Source organism: Bos javanicus, chromosome 24 (assembly GCF_032452875.1).
Source record: "Bos javanicus breed banteng chromosome 24, ARS-OSU_banteng_1.0, whole genome shotgun sequence".
NCBI classification, from domain to species: domain Eukaryota; kingdom Metazoa; phylum Chordata; class Mammalia; order Artiodactyla; family Bovidae; genus Bos; species Bos javanicus.
The window spans coordinates 34,066,751-34,087,682 of record NC_083891.1 but is presented as its reverse complement, the minus strand read 5'-3'; the positions used below and the strand labels follow the sequence as shown (position 1 = coordinate 34,087,682).

At 47.3% G+C, this 20,932-nt stretch overlaps 1 long non-coding RNA gene across 3 annotated transcripts; it reads left to right on the top strand.

Annotated features, from left to right (window-relative positions):
- The first annotated feature begins 5,621 nt into the window (after positions 1 to 5,621).
- On the top strand, positions 5,622 to 19,107 carry LOC133237577 (uncharacterized). Of its 3 annotated transcripts, XR_009733255.1 has the most exons (5): positions 5,622 to 6,458; positions 8,167 to 8,314; positions 11,860 to 11,995; positions 12,354 to 12,471; positions 16,650 to 19,107. It is a non-coding gene; the product is annotated as an uncharacterized LOC133237577 (long non-coding RNA). The 3 variants fall into 3 exon arrangements; XR_009733253.1 differs by lacking the exon at positions 12,354 to 12,471 and having other exon boundaries at positions 5,625 to 6,458; XR_009733254.1 differs by lacking the exons at positions 8,167 to 8,314; positions 12,354 to 12,471 and having other exon boundaries at positions 5,633 to 6,458.
- The last annotated feature ends 1,825 nt before the right edge of the window (positions 19,108 to 20,932 follow it).

The window sequence follows — 20,932 nt, the reverse complement described above, 5'->3', positions numbered from 1 at the left end:
TTGTCCAGGAATGGTGAAAATTGTAATCAGGTATTAGTTGCTGAGGGCTCAAAGGTGAGCAGTCCTGAGACCCACAGGTGAGGGGCGCTCGTTCAGGGGAAGGGAGTATGTGTGGAGTGCAGTGGTCCAGGGAAGGGCATGTCTCTATGGATTTGGAGTCCTCAGAAGCTTCATGGTGGAAGCCAGCTAGATCCCGTAAATGAATGAGGGCTCACCAGGCACAAAGAAGGATAAAGGCCTTCCAGGTCAGAGGAATTATATTTGCAGAGGAATGGAGAGTGGGTGAGGCTGCAGGCTCAGAAAACAGAGGAGGTTTGGTCTGGTTGGAGCCGAGAGTGAGGGAGGAGAAGGAGGGTGCTGGAGAATGTGCAGAGGTTGAGATTGATGGGGGCCTGGATGGGGAGGACATTGTATTCATGTCCGAGAGCATGGACTGTAGCTTTGGGAAGTGATATGAAGGATGCAAAGATGGGCTCAATAAAGGACAGAAATGGTATGGACCTAACAGAAGCAGAAGATATTAAGAAGAGATGGCAAGAATACACAGAAGAACTGTACAAAAAGATCTTCACGACCCAGATAATCATGATGGTGTGATCACTGACCTAGAGCCAGACATCCTGGAATGTGAAGTCAAGTGGGCCTTAGAAAGCATCACTATGAACAAAGCTAGTGGAGGTGATAGAATTCCAGTTGAGCTATTCCAAATCCTGAAAGATGATGCTGTGAAAGTGCTGCACTCAATATGCCAGCAAATTTGGAAAACTCAGCAGTGGCCACAGGACTGGAAAAGGTCAGTGTTCATTCCAATCCCAAAGAAAGGCAATGCCAAAGAATGCTCAAACTACCGCACAATTGCACTCATCTCACATGCTAGTAAAGTAATGCTCAAAATTCTCCAAGCCAGGCTTCAGCAATACATGAACCGTGAAATTTCTGATGTTCAAGCTGGTTTTAGAAAAGGCAGAGGAACCAGAGATCAAATTGCCAACATCCGCTGGATCATGGAAAAAGCAAGAGAGTTCCAGAAAAACATCTATTTCTGGTTTATTGACTATGCCAAAGCCTTTGACTGTGTGGATCACAATCAACTGTGGAAAATTCTTCAAGAGATGGGAATACCAGACCACCTGATCTGCCTCTTGAGAAATTTGTATGCAGGTCAGGAAGCAACAGTTAGAACTGGACATGGAACAACAGACTGGTTCCCAATAGGAAAAGGAGTTTGTCAAGGCTGTATATTGTCACCCTGCTTATTTAACTTATATGCAGAGTACATCATGAGAAACGCTGGACTGGAAGAAACACAAGCTGGAATCAAGATTGCCGGGAGAAATATCAATAACCTCAGATATGCAGATGACACCACCCTTATGGCAGAAAGTGAAGAGGAACTCAAAAGCCTCTTGATGAAAGTGAAAGTGGAGAGTGAAAAAGTTGGCTTAAAGCTCAACATTCAGAAAACAAAGCTCATGGCATCCGGTCCCATCACTTCATGGCAAATAGATGGGGAAACAGTGGAAACAGTGTCAGACTTTATTTTTCTGGGCTCCAAAATCACTACAGATGGTGACTGCAGCCATGAAATTAAAAGACGCTTACTCCTTGGAAGGAAAGTTATGACCAACCTAGATAGCATATTGAAAAGCAGAGACATTATTACTTTGCCAACAAAGGTTCGTCTAGTCAAGGCTATGGTTTTTCCTGTGGTCATGGATGGATGTGAGAGTTGGACTGTGAAGAAGGCTGAGCGCTGAAGAATTGATGCTTTTGAACTGTGGTATTGGAGAAGACTCTTGAGAGTCCCTTGGACTGCAAGGAGATCCAACCAGTCCATTCTGAAGGAGATCAGCCCTGGGATTTCTTTGGCAGGAATGATGCTGAAGCTGAAACTCCAGTACTTTGGCCACCTCATGCGAAGAGTTGACTCATTGGAAAAGACTCTGATGCTGGGAGGGATTGGAGGCAAGAGGAGAAGGGGACGACAGAGGATGAGATGGCTGGATGGCATCACTGACTCGATGGATGTGAGTCTGAGTGAACTCCGGGATTTGGTGATGGATAGGGAGGCCTGGCATGCTGCTATTCATGGGGTCGCAAAGAGTCGGACATGACTGAGCGACTGATCTGATCTGATCTGATGAAGGACAGACGTGACATGACTGCTTCCGTGTTAGATCTTGTAAAGACGGGAACAGGAAAAGGCTGGGGAAAGATGACAGAGAGGAGGTCAGTGCAATAGGTCATGACCAGAGAGGACAAGAAATTGAATTAAGGAAATCAGAGCAGGATGGAGTAGAAGGAGGGGCTGGGAGAGAGGTACGTGGTGCTGAAGCAACAGGGGTAACTCTCCGGTCACATGGAAAGCTTGAGGGGTGGGGAGAGACACTAAGGCTAACGCTGAGATTTCTACTCTGGACAACTAGACACTATAAATAGGACATACAGAAGGCGCACTGGCAGAAAGAAAATGAAATACTGAGTTTATGATGGATGTGGGCGAGGGAGCAGGGTCTTAACCCATTTTTATTGCAGGTGGAAGGCAATCCACTCATGGTTGTTGACTTTGCTGGATTCTGGTTTGGGGAGCCCATGGGAAGACAGAAGGTGGCCCCAGGATCCAGGAGAGTTGAGGAGGAAAGACCCAGACTTGGGATCAGTAGCATATGGCTCATAGCTCAAGTCACAAGTGAAAAAGCTAGACTAGGAGTGAAAGGAGGGGTTCTGTGAATGTGAGCAACCCCATCCTGAAGGAGCGGGACTGGGGAGACCCAGGTGACTCACAGTGGTAGGCAAGAAAGTTAAAGTCAGTTAAAGTCAAGAGGACAGAAAGATTCCAGAAGACAGAGGTGGGAGTGTCAGATGACAAGAAGCGGCCATCGGGACAGACGTGAAAATCGGTGTTGGGTTTTCTCACTGGCAATCCTTGGAGAAGCCAGCAGAGCACCGAAGGAGGAGAAAGGCGTGGGTGGGAGGTTGTTAGAATCAAAGGCAGTCATTTATGTGAAAGTGCAGTAATGATTGTCCAGGGTGGGGACCCGCGTAGGGAGGCCGGTATAATCTCATTCACGTCATGGGATCCTTTTACAGCCCGCTGTCACCAAATCCTAGAACCTGGGAAAGGATTTCGATTGTGCTGACGTTGTTTCTGGCATTGATGCTGATGGCTTGTGGAAGCCTGTGAAATTGGAGAATTTGGAGGAAATGCAAAGGTGTATTTGATGAAAAGAAGAAAGAGCATCTGAGGTGGGAGGGCCAGCAAGTGGAAATGGTGGAGGAGCAGGCAGGTGGGAGGGGAGGGTTTGCAAGTCTGTGCTGAATGTCTGGGATGACTTGTAATGACTCTGAAAGCCCATGACTAAGGCCTTGGATCTGACCTGAAAGGCCAGCAGGAACCATGGTAAGTTTCTGAGAAATCAAGTGATGTTATCAAAACTTCACAGTAAATGCAGCATCAGGGTACAAGGCTACTATGTCAGGAACTATCCCCATGTTCTGGGCTCGGTCACCCGGTTTGAGAGGGAGGCGACCATGGCATGGGCGACTGACACCACACTCAATTGCACATGCAAATACAGTAATTATGCCTGAAAAAAAAAAAAATCAAAGGTCAGCAGGAAGCCAGTGGAAGATCTGGCCTCTCTGCATCCAGATTTTGAAATAGCAGATATGCACAGTTTACGGTCTTCAGCCAAGACCTTGTTACACATGCTGGCCAGGATCTCATTTTACAATTTCCCTTCTTTTAAAGAGAAAGCCCCACATAGTGGTGACTCTGGCCAATCCAGTACTTTCTCATAATGTAGTGACTACCAGTCACAGCTCCTGCTCCCATACCTGCTGGCTCCCTGGAACCCTGTGTTCATGCCACGGAGGAACACCTCCACACAGACGATGCCAGAATTTTCTCAGAAACTTCTTGCAAGAGAAGGACCACATGGAGTCCTGAATCTTGTGTGTGTATGTTGTGTGTGTGTGTGTGTTAGTTGCACAATTTGTGCACCTATGGACTGTAGCCCACCAGGCTCCTCTTTCCATTGGATTCTTCAGGCAAGAACTCTGTAGTGGGTTGCCATTCCCTTCTCCAGTGGATCTTCCAGACCCAAGGATTGAACCTAGGTATTCTGCATTGCAGGCAGATTCTTTACCGTCTCAGCCACTAGTGAAGCCCTGCCTACTACATTTCATATGGCACAATGATCTTAAATACTCCAGACAGGAAAAGTTTTTTGTCAAAGCTTCTGACAGTTTAAACTTTAAAGCTTCAGCAAAACTTTTAAACTTTTAAACTTTGAACCCGTTTGAACCTCTCATGATTTATGAATTATTAAATGTACCACTGAAAATCACAGACTTTCTCTCTAACTAGTAAAGCTTTCTGCTTTTTAAAAGCAACCGAGAAGAGGGTGGCTGAGGGGGAACACAGAGAGAAGAGAGGGCCGTGGGGTCTTTAGCCCTGAGATCCTCCTCTGGGTTGTGTAAAACCCTAACCCAGAAAATAGGCCATCAAAGGCTCAAACTGAGGCTCAGAATGGAGGAGAGAGAGCAGAAAGGAAAATGTAGGCTGTCTGAAAACAGTTACATACATATATATAAATAAGAGGTCAGCTAATTTGTATATATTTTATTTTGTTGTTGTTCAGTCACTCAGTCATGTCTGACACTTTGCAATCTCATGGACTGCAGCACGCCAGGCTTCCCTGTCCTTCTATCCTATACATTTTCTATATTGGTGATGAAATATATCAATACAACATATCAACACAAATATATCAATACATAAAAACAACCAAACCCATTTTAACCATTTTGTAAGTATCCAGTTCTATGGCAGTAAGTGCATTCAGTGTTGTACAACCAGCACCAACATCCATCTCCACAACATTGTCATCTTCCCAGACCAAAACTCTGTCCACATTAAACACTAACTACCCTCCTTTCCTCCCTCCCAAGCCCTGGTGACCTCTGTCCTAGGAATCTGAATATTCCAAGTACCTCGTATAAAAGGAATTTACACACACGCACACATATTGTATGATTCCACTTGTATGAGGTATTTGGAATAGACAACATATAGACTATGTATATACACACACACACATGTATGTAGGTATATATATGACTACACTTACAACAACATGCAGGAAGAAGGTATAAGGCAGGGAAAAATCTGAAGTTTTCCATGCATTTTAGACAGAATTGAAAGGCAAGCAAAGTGAGTTCAGATTTTTTTTAAAAAAGGAGTTGGGTATAATTTATGCTCCCAGAGGGCACAATTCATTTCAGTCCCCAGGAGTCTAAATCCCCGTTAAAATGTCTGGGCTGATTGGAGCCCTGAGACAGCCTGGTCTTGGGGACTCCAGCAGGCGGGCAGGTGGGGGTGGGCAGGCGGGGGCGGGCGGGCTGGGTGAGGAGGGCCCCGTGAAGCTGAGCCTGCCTGGAGCCCAGGCTCCTGTGTGGCGTGCCCTGCTCCCAGCACACAGACTGGCCTACTTCCTGTTCGTGTGTTTTCACGGACTTAGTAACCAGTTCATAGCAGCTGCCCCCTCATCTCATAGCATCCAGTGTAAACTGTTTTTCTTCTGTACTCTAATCATTGATTCAACTTTATGTCTTTTCAAGAAGTTGGGAGAAGAAAGGAAATATTTTTAGAGTTTGTTGTATTGACTTTCTTGTTCATTACGTAGTTCTCATCATTTGTGTCTGTAGTCAATTTGATATTTTCTTACTCCCATACAACTTTCCCTCCATCCAGGAAGTGTGAACTCTGCATTCATCTTAGCAGCCCCCGGGGCACAGGCAAATTTAGGAATTACCTGAAGAGGCCGTGGTGGCTCAGTGGTAAAGAATCTGCCTGGATTGCAGGAGACCATGTTCGCTCCTTGGGTTGGGAAGATCCCCTGGAGAAGGGAATGGCTACCCACTCCAGTAGAGAGATTCTCTCTTGCCTAGAGAATCCCCATGGACAGAGGAGCCTGGCAGGTTACAGTCCATGGGGTCACCGAGAGTTGGACACTACCGAGTGACTCACAATTCACTTTGGGCAACTCTGGGAGGTGCAGCCAGCCCAGTAGCTGGTTGATAGATTAGCAGGGATTTGTTCCTTTAATCACTTCCATTGTTAGGGAGATGAGATCGAGCCCTCAAAAGTCTGGGGTGAGGAAAGGTACAGTCTCAAGAGGAAGAAAGGAGGGAAGGCAGGGCCATCTAAGTGGGTGGGAGCCCCTCCCCATGGCACAAGGGCACCAGGTCCCCAGGAGGGAAGAGGATGGGGCCCCTGAAAGGGGAAGGGTGGAGCAGCAGCGGCCAGCTGTTTGCATCACCATTTGCTGAGCACTGCCCCTTGTTTTACTTCTTGGAAACAGCTTGTCCCATGCTGTTGGTTGGTCAGGGAAAGTGAACAGATTTGTCTAGAGTTGCTTAAGTGCTCATTGGATCTGTCTACTTCTCCATCCTGGGTAAGTGTTCACACTCTCTGTGGATCCTGCTGGGATTCTGGGAAAGACAGGAGGAGGACCAGGCTGAGCGGGGTTCCTGCTTCTCCTACCGCACCAACTGGAAGAGGGCAGAGCTGACCACCAGCAGGGGTGGGCAGGATTGATGGAGCCCTGGAAAATCGCACTGAGCTGTGTGAGCGCCTCTTGCTCAGGGTAGAGTAGGACAAGGTAAGAGGAAGGGCGTCCAAGACAGATGCTCAGGAGAGAGCTCACTCCTCTTGCCTTGGCCACCATCGGTGGAGCAGCATCCTCAATGGGAGATTTTTCCTTTCTTCTCTGGTGGTGGCTTTCCTAAATCTGTGCTGTGCTATGTCACCTCAGCCGTGTCCGACTCTGCAACTCTATGGACTGTAGCCTGCCAGGCTCCTCTGTTCAGGCAAGAATACTGGAGTGGGTTGCCATGCCCTCCTCCAGGGGATCTTCCTGACCCAGGGAAGGAGCCCTCATCTCTTGTGTCTCCTGCATTGCCAGGCAGGTTCTTTAACGCCAGTGCTAGCTGGGAAGCTGTAAACCTAATGGAGGTTTTATTCCATGATGGATCGCTCAAGAGTCTTTGTGCCCAGGACAGCAAACATATGCCTGGGTTTAGTGGACGGCCGCATTGGGTGGAGTTCCCTGAGCTGCCTGTTACAGTCTATTGCTTAACTCTGACCCTACCCCAGGAGAGAAACACCCCCCCCACACACACACCCGCCCACATTCCCCAGTTGCCAGAGAGGTAGTTTACCGCTCCCTCCCCTTCGCTGACCTCCACCCCCACCCCAACCCCAGCCATCATGATCACCAGACACTGGAGAGAATGAGAAGATGAAAAAGAGGGCAAGACAGCCCAGGACACTGAATGAAACTTGAGCAGCCTGGATATTTAAATATGGATTAGTGTCAACAACCAGAGCATGTGAACTGAGAGAAAGAGAGAGGAAGGAAGAAAGGCAGCCCTGAGGTCAGCAGAGGGGAAAGGTTTGCAAGAGGGAACCCTGGTTACCATCCCATCATTTACTGACTGCTGTGTATCGAGTGAGCGCTGGCTGTATGTTTTATTTATTTGTTTTATTATTTATTCTCTTTTCATCTCAGAAGACTTCTGGAGCCAGACTGCTTGGGTTTAAACTCTGGTTCCATCACTTACTTCCTATGTGACCTTAGGCGACTGTCTTAAATACTTGCTGATTCAATTTCCTTGACTGTAAAATAGAGATAATAGTAATACCTAGCTCACAGGGTTGTCCTGAGAATTGTCTGAGACAGGGCTCGTAAACCTTTTAGAGCAGTGCCTCCCACGCAGTAAATGACATTTGTGTTGCATGTATATCTCCATCCGTGTGGATAAAGAAACTGAAGCTCAGAAAGGTTAAGTAATGTGCCAGAGGCTGCCCGGCCAAGATTTGAGCCTAGGCCTGTTTGGCAGTCTTACTTGTGGTCGCCTCAGTTAGCAGGAAGGAATGTTTTTAGAAGCAGGATTCCTTCCCTGAGATGATGATGGTAATGAGGAGGAGGAGGAAGAAAGCTTATATTGTGCGAGGTGCCTTGAATACATTATTTAATTTAATTCTTATTATGGCCCTTTGGATTATGTATCATTTTCTCCACATACTGGGTTGAAAAGCGTCCCTTTGAGATTCATGTCTACCCAGAACCTCAAAATATGGTATTTTATTGGGCTTCCCAGGTGGCGCTAGTGGTAAAGAATCCATCTACCAAAGTACGAGACATAAGATACGTGAGTTCGATCCCTTGGTTGAGAAGATCCCCTGGAGAAGGAAATGGCAACCCACTCCAGTATTCTTGCCTGGAGAATCCATGGACAGAGGAGCCTGGTGAGTTACAGCCTATGGGGTCTCAAAGAGTCAGACACGACTGTGACTGAACTGAACTTAGAGGGCTGTCTTAAGTAGGATATGGACAATCATTTCAGAATAAATGTTTAGCCCCTGGGGAAAGACTGGCTCTCTCCAGGACACAGAATCAGCGATCATTCCTGGCTCACGCATGTGCTACTTACTTACTCGGTCTATAACAAACACCCACGACACCACCAATCAGCCCCAGAATACTGACAGTAATTCCTGGGGACCTGTATCCTCCTCCCTTATCCTCCCCCATCCCTCTTTATAAACAACCACCCTCTTGAATTCTGTCTTTATTGTTTCTTCTAAAAAATTTTTTTTTATTGTGGTAAAAGTCATACAATATAAAACATACTATTTTAACCATACTTAACTATACAGTTCAGTGGCACTAAGTACACTCACATTGTTGCACAATTCTCACCATCATCCATCTGCCAAACTTTTTACTTTCCTAAGCTCTGTCCCCATTAAACACTAAGTCCCATCCCGCTTCCTACCCCACTTCTGCCCCTGGCATCTACCAATGTACTCTCTGACTCGATGAATAAAAATGCACTCCAGTATACAGTTGGTGCAGACAAGTACTGTTTGATTCTACTTATACAAGGTACCTAGAATAGCCAATTTATTATTTCTTTTAAAAAATAAATCCTCCTGTCAGATATGGGAGTCTGGTCATTTCTTCACTGCACACCAGCCACAGAGGCCACCTTCCTGTTCCTCGAACTCGCTGAACACATGTTCACCCCACGACCCTGCTCCTCACCCTTCCCGTGTGCCGTGTGCGCTCAGTCACTCAGTCGAGTCCGACTCTGTGCAACTGTGCTGGCTCCTCTGTCCACAGAATTTTCCAGACAAGAATACTGGAGTGGGTTGCCATGACCTTCTCCAGGGGATCTTCCTGACCCAGGGATCAAACCCGCATCTTCTGCATCTCCTGCACTGGCAAGCAGATTCTTTCCCACTGAGCCACGTGGGAAGCCCCACCTTTCCCTATTTTCTCCCCTAATTGGACTTCCTATTTCTGTACATCCAGGCCCACCTGCACCTCTCAGAATTACTGTCTCTGACCCCAGCCATGTAAAATAGCACTCCCTTCAGCCCCATCTCCTCACTCTGCTTTATTTTTCCCCTTAGTACTTGTCACTGGCTGCCGTTATGTAGTTCTGCATTTTGTTATATAGTTCTGCATTTAGTTATTATCCTACTATAATATAAACTTCAGAAGACAGTGATTTTTTTTCTGTTCATTTATTTCACCCTAGTGCTGGGCATATAGTAGGTGCTTAATAAATCATCTCAGTTCTTCTCATAAACCAGCATCTCTTCTGTAGCCCCTACATCTTGGGCAATGTGCTAGGACACACAGTTGGGCAGAGTTCTGTTTTCAGGCTTCAGGATTTATAGTTTAATGTGGAACTGAAATATAAGCATTAATTCTGCCATGTGATCAGGGCATGCACAAATTGCTACAAGTTATGGTGGTGCTGGACGACTTCCTTAGAGAGCATTGGAGCTGGGCCTTCAAGGATGAGTGGACTTAATATTCAGGAGACAGAAGATAGGTGTGGCCTTGTAGGAAGAGGCAATAATACAGGCAAAGGCACAAAAGAGTGGAAGAGCTGGTAGGCATTTCTGCACGACTAGGCAGAGGGATGGGAGAAATTCGTGCTGGAAATGAAGGCAGAAGCCAGATCACAAAAGGCTGGCCGTGTGGCATGATATAGGCTGGACTCTGTCCTGCTTACACCTGGAGATGCATGGAGGGATTTGAAATCAAGGAACCACAGGATCTAGTTGGCATTTTGCATGGTTCACTGCTTGCGTCTGTGTCTAGATTGGATTGGAAAAAGTGGAGGATGAGGCAGGGAGAGGGCTGGGAAGGTGGTCATGGGCAGAAATCCAGGCAAGAAGCAGGAAGCAGGCAGGGGCTTGGATCACGGTGTGGGCTCTGGTGGAGGTGGTGGGTGCTGGGGGGTAGGGGGCAGTGCTGCCAGGTTCAGTTGTCCATGCGCTGGCTTTGGGGGTCTCTGTGGTGGTAACACTCTGCTTCACTGTACTTTGAACAGAACATTCTGAGTGTTATTTGGTAAGGAGGACTTTACAATTACGACTTCATTTTTATTAGCAAATCCTTGAGGAACGCCATTGTTAGAGCCTGCATCTGCAGTCATAGATTGAAATTCAGACTTTTTTAAATTTTATTTTATTAATTTATTTTTGAGTGCACTGGGTCTTCATTGCTGCGTGCAGGCTTTTCTCTAGCTGCGGCGTGCAGGAGCTACTTTCCAGATGTGGTGCGAAGGCTTCTCCCTGCAGTGGCATCTCTTGTTGCGGAGCACAGGCTCAGTAGTTGTAGCACGTGGACTTAGTTGCTCCAAGGCATGTGAGATCTTCCCAGATCAGGGATCAAACCCGTGTCTCCTGCATTGGCAGGCGGATTCTTTATCACTGACCCTTCAGCGAAGCCCTGAAATTTAGACTTAATCCATCTGGGAAAGACTGCTGTGTGATCGTGGGCGTTCTCCTTGCCTTCCAGAACTCCACTTCCAGGAGAGGGCAGGGTGACACCCACTAAGGTTTTATGACTCACTGCTGTTCCGACACACAGCATTTTCAGGAGGTGGGGTTTGATGGTGAGTAGGGCTTTCTGTCAGTTTCTTCCTCTTTGAATTAAGGTTTGCAAGAGTCTCGGGGGCTACCTGAACTCCAGTTTATTCATCTTGGCTTGGCAACCAGGGGGTGGTGGACTCAGCAGTGCAGATGGCTCACCAAGTAACATTTTTGCAGTCCTCGTAAGTGCCTAGCACTGTGTGCCCGCTGACCATATCCTCAGATGGTCCTCTTGCTCATCTTTGTGGTCCCCTGCAGTAGGGCGTCCTGGCTGCAGAGCCTCCTGATGGAGACTAAAGCATAACTTGCAGAGAAACGAGCGTCGGTCTGGAGGTGTCCTAGGGGAATGGAGGCCAGGTTCCAGATGAGGTTTATTCGCAAGACCATCAGGTGACCTAATAGTTCATTTAGCCCTCAGGCACCCTGGCTATTTGTCAGCTCACACTTCTTTTTGGAAAGGACTCTAACAAAGGCATATGCGGCATTTTTATACACACAGGGGCTTTTTGTTCCCAGCTTTCCCGCATGCAAATCATAATTTTAAAGCAGTTAAACAAATCTCCTGGTAACCCTGTATTTTCAAAGGGAGCAGGGGGACTGGGTGAAATCACAAGAATTTTTTACTGTGGGCAGCAATTCTGGACAGGGTCTTCTGGGCAGGTGGCTAACCCCCGACTTAAACCTCAACACCTCTCCCAGGCAGGGGAGATGCTGGAATTGGCAGGAAGAGGGGATGAAGTTGGAGATGAAGGGAGCGGGTGGCGGGCTTCGGTCAACACTATCGGTTTTTGCTGGAGGGAAGAAAGCGAGAAAATGTGTCCTGGGCTGACTCACACAGAGAACTGACTGTACCATACTTTCCCTCCTGATCATGGATATTCTCCTCCGCGAATAAACAGGGAAGGAGACAAAGCGGAAAGAAGACTTCTAAGTAATTCCAGTAAGCTGTGCCTCCAGCCAGAGCCTAGCCCAGAGCCAGCATACTTCAAAGGCAACACGATGGACTGTCAGCTGCAGCGTGTCTCTTGGTCCAAGGTAAAATATGACATGGAGGGATGAAGTGAAAGTGTTGGAAGGACAGGATGAGAATGTGAAGCCAAGGAAACAAAGGAGGAGTGTTACTCCAGCAGGGAGATGGGCTCAGGGACCAGGGGGACAATTTTGGCCTAAACCTAGAAGGTAAAAATGTCATAACAGGCGAGCAGATGTCCTCTGGCCGAGACATCAAAGCTGTTGCACTTGGAAACTTGTCACCATTCATTTTAAAAGGTGGCCATCCTCCAAATGGATGTGCAGTAACCGTTGAGTGTGATGGAGAGAAGTACTTGGGGGGAAATATCAGAATCCAGCAATGATGGTGCTTTTCTTTCCTTTTCTGGGAAATTAATAATAGGCGGGGCAAAGATGGAGGCCAAAAGGATCTAAGGGTCACAGGCAAGGAGAAGTCCTCAGGGCTCCTGAATGGAAGCTGGGAGGCTGTGTTTTGGATGTGGCTGGTGACACTTGGGCAGGTAATGCTTACTAGACACTAGTTCTGTATGTGCAGAGTCTGTGATCAAAGGGTGGAGGACGGGGGCTTTTGGCCAAAAAAGTAGCCCATAAAATGCTTTATTAAGCACAGAGAAATGAGCTCTGGCAAGAACACTCTCTTACGTGTGCAGGAAAATTGATCAAGGTAAGGAAGCCAGTAAACACCGCTAACAGCTAGAACGGTGGCCATTTTTCAACCTAGATGAAAAGAAAGAACTGTCATCCTGGTGACAACCGTAATCAAGTGACTTTTCCAGCAATTAGGGAATCACGACTTTAGGCTGTTTCCTCAGGGAAAGTTGGCTGCGGTTTTGGAAGTTTGGACTTTTGGGGGGTTGCTCTCTGAACAGCAGGGAGGTTGATAGATTTGCAGCACCTGAGTGCTGTTGGCAGCACCATCATTCGGGAACAACTTGGAAACCTGTGGTAAGAGCTGGGCCCCAGGAGGGTTCCAGCCTGGCCTGACCACTCCCTCTGGTCTCCGCATCTGTCCTGGTTTTCCTTACAGCCAAAAGCAACCTTCTGCTGATGCCTCACTGATATTTTTTGGCGTGTCCCTTGCTTGTGGTCAGGTCAGGGGATTTGAGTAGAGTTCAGTTGTACCTGTGCAAATCTTACTGAGATGTTTCTAAATGACATGTGAACTGACACCAGTTCAGGAATGGAGACAAGAAGGGGGCTGAAGGTGTGGTGCGTGTAACTCCAAGAAGGGGTTTCAGGGAGCAAAGCAGGCTAAAGTCACTTTGAGAAACCAAACCAAACTGAAAGGTGCATTAAAAGAAAAGAAGGAGAATCCATCTCTTACATGACGATGCCCTGGTTCGTTGGCTGGGTTTATGAAGCCCTCGGGGTCTCTACCTGCCTGCCTCCACCCTTCTGCTGCTGCGCCATCCTGACTGTAGGAGGCAGCCTCTCAGAGACCTCTGTGATTTCCCTTGAGCATGAGTAACTTGCTTCCAACTGTGATAAAGGTGATGAGCTGCGTCACTCTGTCTTGCTGGCAGACTCTTGGTGCCTTCCTAGTTTGCACATTTCAATGAGGCCACTGGTCACATTGGGAAGTCCCATGTGGAGAGAAACTGAAGGTGACAACCAGCCAGAAACTAAGGCTCACAATCAGCAACCCTCAAAAAACAGAAACCTGCCAACAGCTACGTGAGCTTGGAAAAGTGATCTCCTTGCAGCCTTGATTGTGAGAGACCTTGAAGGCAAGGACCCGGCTAAGCCAAGCCCAAGCTGCTGCCCCACAGACACAAGTCATAAATATGTGCTGTTTAAAGCCTCTGCATTTGTGGGTCATTTCTTAGGCAGCAATAGATATTAATGGGCTTCCCCAGTTGTTCAGTGGTAAAGAATCACTTGCAATACAGGAGACCCAGCTTCGATCCTTGGGTTGGGAAGATCCCCTGGAGAAGGGTATGGCAACCCACTCCAATATTCTTGCCTAGAGAATCCTATGGATGCAGGAGCCTGGTGGCCTATGGTCCATGGGGTTGCACAGTCAAACACGTCTGAAGCGACTGAGTGCACCCACACCCACACACACGTATTAATAAGGAGCTCTTGAAATTTTGTAAAAGTGAAGAGGTATAAAGGGAACCTCCAAAAACAAGGGGCTACCTGTATTAGGGGAAGGATGAATGAACAGTTTGATGAAATGAGTGCATGAGTGAACCTGTAGGGATTTCCAAGTGAGAATGGAGGAGGGTCCAGGCAAAGGATCAGGCACAGAGGAGGGGATGAGTTGGGAAAATTCTCTCTGTGGCCCATTGAGTGGCTGGAGGGGGATTATCCACAGGTCCCCCCTTGAGAAGGAGATCGTCTTAGTCAGCTCAGGCTACTGGAATGAACTACCCCAGACTGCGTGGCTCATACAACAGAGATTTATTCTCTCACAGTTCTGGAGGCTGGGACATCCAAGGTCAAGGTCTGGCAGGATTTGGGTTCTGGTGAGAGCTCTCTCTTCCTGGTCTCCCTATGATGTCCATACACAGTGGAAGAGAGAGAGGTTTGTCTTATAAGGCCACCAATCCTTGGATTAGGGCCCTATCCTTAAGCCTTCCTTTAGCCTTAATTACCTCCTAAAGTCCCCACCTCCAAATACTGTCACATTGGGGATTGGGGCTTCAACATAACACATTTCACGGGACACACTCAATTCATAGCAGGTGTTTTCTTCCTGGCCAGAGACAGTTCAGGTCTCCCTGCTCTCAGGCTATATGCCCAGGTGAAGGGCCAGAGCTCCTCCCTGTCCTGAGTGGGGCTCTGGGTGTATCTTCCTGGATCTGAAGGGACTTAATACCCTGGGATGTTAAAGAATATTTCAAAGCACTGACTTCTAGAGCTGGCCAGACCAGACCTGCAGCAGCCATGATGCTTGCATTAGAAGCAATCGCCCTGTCTTGGCGGTATCTGCTGGCTGATCATGCCCATTCTGCTGCTCGTGTCATTGTACAAGATCACACAGCACCAGGGAGAGGAGGGTGTTCACATCCATTATCTCCCCAGCAGTGTGATCGACAGAATGCCTCTCTCCAGGATGGGCTTGGATGTCAGCCTGGAAAACCTATCTGAAGGCTTGGGGCCCAAAGGACTTGCCCTGGGTTCCTGAGCCTCCCTCTGTGGGATGGACTGAAGTTTCTGAACTGCCTGCAGACTTGCTTCAATCACAGAAAATTCCCCTTCTCCAGGCTCCCTTCCTCCACACACTGGCTTGGTGGTATTAATACATTTGGCATCTGCAAGTGGGGACAGTGCTTTGAGCAAGGGAGGGAGTGAGGCAGTGGCAAAGAGCATGGAACAGACACTTGTCCCCTTGGGGAACTGCAGACCTCCTTGACCCAGCCTGACCTATTTGGGGAAGTAGCCCACCTTGAAAACATAAAACTATGCATAAATTAGATAACTAATGAGAACTTACTGTATAGCACAGGGAATTTGACTTAGTATTCTGTGGTGACCTAAATGGGAAGGAAATCGAAAGAGGGGATATTTGTATACGTATAGCTGATTCATTTTGCTGCACAGCAGAAACTAACACAACATTGCAAAGCAACTGTACCCCAGTAAAATTTTTTAAAATATCATGAACTATTTTTCTATTGGAAAGCAATACAAGTACATTATAAAAAGTTAGAAAATATGGAAAAGGATAAGGAAAAATTGTTGATAATCAAACTATTCAACACCATCACTATTATGATAGCTTGGTATTTTGTTCATACTTTAATCCATGATACTTGTGTTTGAATGAATTCTCAGTGGGAGTGATCATTGCTCATGAGGGGACTAAAGTTGATTCTTGGGGGTGAAATAAATCTTACTCTTTTAATGTATAAAATACAGATACAAATGCAGGACAGAAACAACCATATAGTATGTCTGTGATATAAAATGGTGGGGGAGCCAAGGGGAAAAGCATCTAAAAATAGTATCTAATTAAGGGCCACTTGGGAGAAGGCAATGGCACCCCACTCCAGTACTCTTGCCTGGAAAATCCCATGGATGGAGGAGCTTAGTGGGCTGGGGTCCATGGGGTCGCTAAGAGTCGGACACGACTGAGCGACTTCACTTTCACTTTCATGCACTGGAGAAGGAAATGGTAACTCACTCCAGTGTTCTTGCCTGGAGAATCCCAGGGACAGGGGAGGCTGGTGGGCTGCCATCTTGGGGTCTCACAGAGTCGGACACGACTGAATCGACTTAACTTAGCAAAGGCCAGTTAATAAAAAAAAATGTTATGAAACACTGCCTTGGAATAGAGATCCAGAAATGGAATCATTAACTCAAAGGACTTGAACACTTAAGGGGTTTGGTGCATAGTTCCAGTTTGCCATTTACAAAGGTTCTACCCGTACATACTATCTCCAGCAACATAATTGTTTTATCCTAATTATCCTTCACACACACACACAAAACTACCATCTCTGAAGTATCCACAAAAGAAACCTCTATAATACAATTTTCATTTTGAACATTTCATGATTAGTATTAAGAATGCAAGCTTTATAATCAAACAGGTACACGCTATGTGACTTTGGGCAAGTCCCTTCACCTCTCTGAGCCTCAAATTCCTAACCTGCAATAAAATAATTTTAATCTACTATATCAGCTGGGTTTTTTGGTTGTAAATAACACGGATTTATTCTGATCAACTTAGGTATACAAGGACTTTTCTACTGGGATTTGAGTAGCTCAAAGAATCACTGAGAAGGCTGTATCAAATCAGGCTTAGAAAATATGCTGGAAACAAGAAGAGCCATGTGCCCTACTGCTTCTGGAATCCAAATGTTGCTACCAGTGTTGCTGCTGGAACAAATTCTCCCTGTCCCCTTTATTTCTGCCACTTGCTCCTGATAAAGATCTGATGGTTACACCAGCTCACATGTCCATGTCCTGGTTGCTGGGTAATGGAGGAAGCAAGGGTCTGGGCTTTGCAGCCTCTGGTCAGCAGTGTGAGAAAGGGAACACAGAGCTCAGAGAGGGAGAACTTGACCACACCTGAGAAGGGGGATCAGATGCTGGGCAGCCAAGAACACAAACATCAGAAAGTGTCAAGATATCTTCTGCAACACTTTAGAGGGTCTTTGGGAGGATTACATGAGCTGATGCATTTGGGAAGAACTCAGTAGATGGGGGCTGTTTCTACCATGTAACTATTCATCATAATCAACCCCTGCCAAGCCACTCTGGGCTTCCCTGGTGGCCCAATTGTAAGGAATCTGCCTGCCAACGCAGGAGATGCAGGTTTGATCCCTGGGTTGGGGAGATCCCCTGGAGTAGGAAACAGCAACCCACTCCAGTATTCTTGCTTGGAAAATCCCATGGACAGAGGAGCCTGGCAGGCTATAGTCCATGGGGTTGTGAAGTGTCAGATATGACTGAATGACTAAACAACAAATCCACTCTCCATCAGTCCGATTTCCCACTCGACATATCCAGTCCTGGCCATCCTGCAAAGTCCAGGTCAAGTCCACACTCATTAATAACCCTCTCCAGACTCAGTTTCTCATCATCCAACCTTCCCACAGCCCTCTTATTCCATTTAGTGCTTAATTACCCACAGTATCATCTTTCTCTGGCATTTCCCCCTGTGTGTGTTACTTTCCCACATGACAAAAGGGCAGACCTCTCAAAGGAGGTGCTGAGGGCAGCTTCAACCTCCCCACGCGGGGGCTCAAGAGCCTGTCTTCTCTGTGACCTTGAGGTTGCCGTCTTTCCTTCGGAACAGGGTCGTCCTTGGGAGTGAGCTCTGTGTGCATTTATCCTTCATTTGTTCAAGTGTTCATTCTACTAACGTGTGTTTATTGATGGCACAGGTGCAACATTTGTAAAGAAAGAGTGCATTCTCAGAGAGTCTTCAGGCCCCTGGCAGAGGGTGTGTTCTGAGATCGGGGGTCCAATCGCGCTAATGTCACAATGTGAGAGGACCCGAATTTCTTTCTGGAAGGTTTGGAGGCGAATCCATTTCCTTGTCTTTTCTGGCTCCGAAAAGCTGCCTGCATCCCTTGGCCTGTGGCTCTTCCTCAGTCTTTAAAACTTGATGTGGTGACAGCACACCTCCCTCTTGTTGACGGCAGCACAGTAGGTTCTTTCTCTCTTTTTTTAAGGTTTCGTGTGATTACGTTGGGTCCAACCAGGTAATTCAGACACTCTCCCATCTCAGGTTCCTTAACGCATCTTCAGAGTCTCTTGCAGGACGAGGATGTGAGAATCCTTGAAGGCCTTTTATTTGACAAACAGAGGTCCGTATACAACTAACTAAGACTCCAAACTTGTGCCTCCTCAACAGAGCTCAACTACTGCTCCTGACAGAAGCTTCCGAACCACACACACACACACACACACACCCCCCTATTTAAAGAATAATGCCCTAGGCACAAGTTCCATATAGGATGCCAGGAGTGCCACAAGGCCACACCTAAGTGCCCAATGGTTGGTGCAGACAATCAGAAACTGAGAGGAGGAAGAGGAGCTGTGGGTGGGGGTGGGGGGTGGAGGGAGGCAGGTTGGGAAGAGGCTGGAAGACACAAGTGATGGAAGCGATGGTGAAATCTGGCTCATTCCAGGGAGCCACATATATCACAGCTCTTTAGCACAGGCCCAAAGCACCCAGGGGTGACTTTCAGTTTGATCTGTAGCCTCCCAGGCTTGGGAGCTGTGTTGCAGATGTGGTCCAGAGTCACACATGCTGGTGGGCCATGTGAGCCCATTCAGAAAACCCCACATGGCTGCCAGATTGTCTGAGAGTCCCAGCTCCCACTGTAATGTTTGAGTTGATACCTGTGACAATGGTCTCTAGCTCCTTCGATATTAGATGCATACCAGCCCCTTCCCAAGGGTCCCTTCCAGCTCCTTCAAGCTATCTCTGTTTCCTTCCCGAGGCTGGGGGCCTCCACACCTGCCCAGGCAATGAGCAAGACGCGCATCTCCTCGCCAGATGGGGGGAGTTGGCTTCTGTCTTTCAGTTGGAGGTGAGTTGCCATTTTATGATTTGCACAGGAAAGTCCAAGCACGCGGGGAGAAAACAGATCCACTGAAAACCTTTCCTGGGTCTCCTTTGCTGCCCTGCAAATATTGTAAAGTAATTATCCTCCAATTAAAAATACTACATAATTTTTTTTTAAAGCAGATTTGAGATCAAGGGAAAAAAAACTTAACTGGGGCAGCTGCCCTTTCAGCCAATGGATGAGTCAAGAGGAAAGAAGGGAGGTGGTGAGGTCTCAGCCACTGCATTAAACACCAGTGACTTTGAGGTGCCCCTGGAGCCTATTGCTCAAGAAGGATAGTAGAGAAACCATACTTCTTGGGAGGACGGATGATCCTTGGGAGGACCTTGACCAATAGGCCAAGAGGTAGGATGAGAAAGGAAGAGATGAGAGAGTCATTATCTTCTGCAAACAAGGAATACCATCAGCAAGGCCTTGTTGGCACTCAGGGGACAAGAGAAGGCTCGGAGTGGAGGGCTGGGGTCCAGACACAGGAGACCAGGGAGGAGGCCCAGTAAAACAGACAGAAAAAGGGATCAGCAGATCACCTTCCAAATACAAGAGGACAGAAGAGAAACAGCGTACAAAAGACTAAAGTCAAGGTAAAGAGGCTGTAACGCGAGCTGAGTGGCGGTGGCGACTTGGGTCTCTGCCCATCAGATAAGACTGCGACTCCTCCGAGTCCTCCAAGCAAAGCAGAAGGGTCAGTACCCACTGCAAAGCTGTGGTGTGCTTTTATGGCTTTAATTAAATCAAATGAACTATAATAACCAGGGCTTCTGTTTGCCTCACTCTCCAATTCCAAAGGGGCTATTTTAGCTCTAGGCACGATGCTTCTGAGCTGAAAATCAGAGCTGCACGCATTTTTTCTCATTTTTTCTTGTACTAGAAGGGCAGGCTGATTTCTTAAGAGCTGAATTAAGTAACGGGAATGGAAATGAGTTACACATGGCAGCCCCGAGTCTCTAATCCTGTCACTTCTCTGCATCTGGGAGCCCCATGGCATTGGCCAGTGCTCTGGGTAAAGTGCAGCATTTGGATGCTAGAGACCCTGTTCTCTCCTTTTACTAGCTGTGAGATGTTGAGCAAAACCCTACAGAGCAGCCCTGAATCCATACAATGGGCATGACGGCAAGTGCTTCTCAGGGGTGTTTGGGGATTAAATATTGCACATACAGCATCAGCTATGCCTCGTATTTAGCAAGTGCTTAATAGGTGTTGGAGCCTTCCCTGGTGGCTCAGTATTAAAGAATCTGCCAGCTAATGTAGGAGACACAGGTTGATCCCTGGGTGGGGAAGATCCTCTGGAGAAGGAAGTGGAACCCACTCCAGTATTCTCACCTGGGAAATCCCATGGACAGAGGAACCGGGTGGGATACAGTCCATGGGGTCACAAAGAGTTGGACACAACTGAGCGACTAGGCAGCAACAAATAGGTGCTGCCAGTGACAGACATTTTTGAAAAGTCCACAGAATCCTTCTTGTTCTCAGAGAGGCTGGGGAGGTAAAGCCCCTGTCTCCCCTTCCACTCTTGGGGATGCTGTTACTCCAAAGTTACAGCTCATTTGCTCAGGGACTAAAATTGAAGGTGTGAGAAGGGCGCTGCCGTTCCTCCAGCTCATCTCTGTTGCTCCTTGGCTGAGTTGACATGGTTGCCCCTCAATGATGAGACCCCTTCCCTGGACCTCTGTTGTCCATCCCTCTCCCCCATGGTCTACTCCGGGGTCTTTATCCGGGGTCTTACCTGCAGCTTTCTTTCTAGCTTCCCTTTGAATTTGATATTTAAATAGAATTCAAAATGATCATCTCAATAAGTCTAGTTAACATCCATCACTAACCATAGTTACAGAATTTTTCTTTCCTTGTGAAAAGGACTTTTAAGATCTACTCTCTTGGTGGTGGTGATTTAGTCACTAAGTTGTGTCCCCAAGGACTGTAGCCCACCAGGCTCTTC